Raw genomic sequence first — 2669 nt, 5'->3', positions numbered from 1 at the left:
GCTGTGAGGGTCATAAGGACAGAGGGATGTCGTATGCTGTAAAGCCCTGTGAGGCAAATTGTGATTTGTGATATTGGGTTTTATAAATAAAATTGATTGACTGAATTGAGTAGGCCAGTTAAATGTCCTCGTCCAGCTGGGACTGTAGCTGACTCGACCGACCTGTTTGTCTCAGAGCCTCGGGGCCCCGACAGCAAACACTCTGTCCTCTTTAGTGTTCAGCCTCTGGGACAGACAGACGGCCTCTGCTGCCCGAGGACCTCAAAGTGCGTCCTGGTGTGTACGGTACTACGAGGTCAGAGACACAGCTGGGACAGAGACCATGATGAGCCTCAAAAGTCATCAGTGAAACCTTCAAATCTAAAACGCACTGGGAGCTGGTGTGAAGAGGCTGAAACTGGAGTGATGTCATCACGTCTCTGGCAGTCTGAAGTCACTGAACAGATTTTTGATTCAGGTAAGAAAAGATGCTGCAGCAGTGATCCAGGTGTGACGAGATGAAGGGATGTAAAGTTATTATCATTATTATTGTTATTATTATTGTTATTATTATTGTTATTATTATTATAACAATAATGAAGCACATTTCATAAACATGAACCCAAACAACAGATGTGAACATGAATGTGTGTTTTTACACTTTATGATAATGTATTTGTAGAAACACACAAAATAAAAAGAAATAAAACTGTAATAAGAGAAATGAAATAAATATAAAGATAAAAGTGTCCGTCTGTCCTCGCTGTTCTCCAGAGGATGAACCTTCACATATGTTAACCAGCTGCAGCGCCACCATCAGGACCAACTGTTAGACTGTGATGATGCCTGCAGCCTGTAGGGGGGGCTATCAGGCCTCATCAATAACACTGTGTGTGTGTGTGTGTGTGTGTGTGTGTGTGTGTGTGTGTGTGTGGTGTGTGTGTGTGTCTGTCCAGCAGCTGCTCACTCATTACCTCATTAACCTGCAGCAGCCAGTCACACGCTGCTGTGGGACTGATGGAGGTCTGTGGGGAATCTGGTGGGAGGAGTCATCCATTGACCACACAGAGGACGCCATATGGTCCCTATGTGTGTGTGTATGTGTGTGTGTGTGTGTGGGGGGGGGGGGTCATTGATCAACAGGATGAAAGAACAAACTGTTGATCTGTAACGATCCCTCAGAGTTTCTGTGAGGCAACAAGTATCATCACCACTGATACTGCAGAGTACTGATACTCAGGTAAAGACCTGGAGGTGAGAGTACTGATACTGCAGAGTACTAATACTCAGGTAAAGACCTGGAGGTGAGAGTACTGATACTGCAGAGTACTGATACTCCAAGTAAAGACCTGGAGGTGAGAGTACTGATACTGCAGAGTACTGATACTCAGGTAAAGACCTGGAGGTGAGAGTACTGATACTGCAGAGTACTAATACTCCAAGTAAAGACCTGGAGGTGAGAGTACTGATACTGCAGAGTACTGATACTCAGGTAAAGACCTGGAGGTGAGAGTACTGATACTGCAGAGTACTAATACTCCAAGTAAAGACCTGGAGGTGAGAGTACTGATACTGCAGAGTACTAATACTCTAACTGAAGACCTGGAGGTGAGAGTACTGATACTGCAGAGTACTAATACTCCAAGTAAAGACCTGGAGGTGAGAGTACTGATACTGCAGAGTACTAATACTCCAACTGAAGACCTGGAGGTGAGAGTACTGATACTGCAGAGTACTAATACTCCAAGTAAAGACCTGGAGATGAGAGTACTGACACTGCAGAGTACTAATACTCCAAGTAAAGACCTGGAGGTGAGAGTACTGATAGAACTACACTGGTCACATGACCTCACATTACGTTTGTTTGTTTAAAGCTGACCTCGACCTGTAGTCGTTCAAACTGAAGGAAATAAACATTTTTAACCTGTGCTGTGAGTTTATTCTGAAAGAGACTGTCCGCGTGTAACGAGCAGAAACTGTTCACTTCCTGTGAGAGCAGAGCTTTATTTTGAAAAGACCGACATGCAGGCAATGTGCGTAAATTTGGGACGCCGTCCCTGAGCGTCCAAACCTGATGCAGAGGGAACCTCCAGGTCCACTGACAGAGAGTCGCTATCTTCAAACTGTTACTGAAGAACAGCAGCTGAGTTTATGTACCTCTCCACTGTCACCATAGCAACTGCCTCCTCCATCCCAACACATACCTGGAATCACCATAGGAGCCATCTCCTCCATCCCAACACATACCTGGAATCACCATAGGAACCATCTCCTCCATCCCAACACATACCTGGAATCACCATAGCAACTGCCTGCCTCTGGAACATCTTCCCAATTCCCTAGCAACACACCATAGCAACCAGGTAAGTCACCATAACAACAACATCAAACACCCATAGCAACCATCACAGCCTCCTCTTCTTCTTCATCAGTTAATGGTCCTGTAATCTTCCTATTATTGTCCCCTCTGATGGACAGACAGAGACAATAGCTGAGTGGATCAGATTTACATACAAATGACATTAAGAGACAATGAGGACACTAATCCACCTACAGCAGCTCCATACAGACAGACAGACAGACAGACAGACAGACAGACAGACAGGGGGACAGACAGACAGGGGGACAGACAGGGGGACAGACAGACAGACAGGGGGACAGATAGATAGACAGACAGACAGGGGGACAGA

The sequence above is a fragment of the Epinephelus moara genome, chromosome 19 (assembly GCF_006386435.1).
Source record: "Epinephelus moara isolate mb chromosome 19, YSFRI_EMoa_1.0, whole genome shotgun sequence".
NCBI lineage: Eukaryota > Metazoa > Chordata > Actinopteri > Perciformes > Serranidae > Epinephelus > Epinephelus moara.
This window is presented reverse-complemented; position numbering follows the sequence as displayed.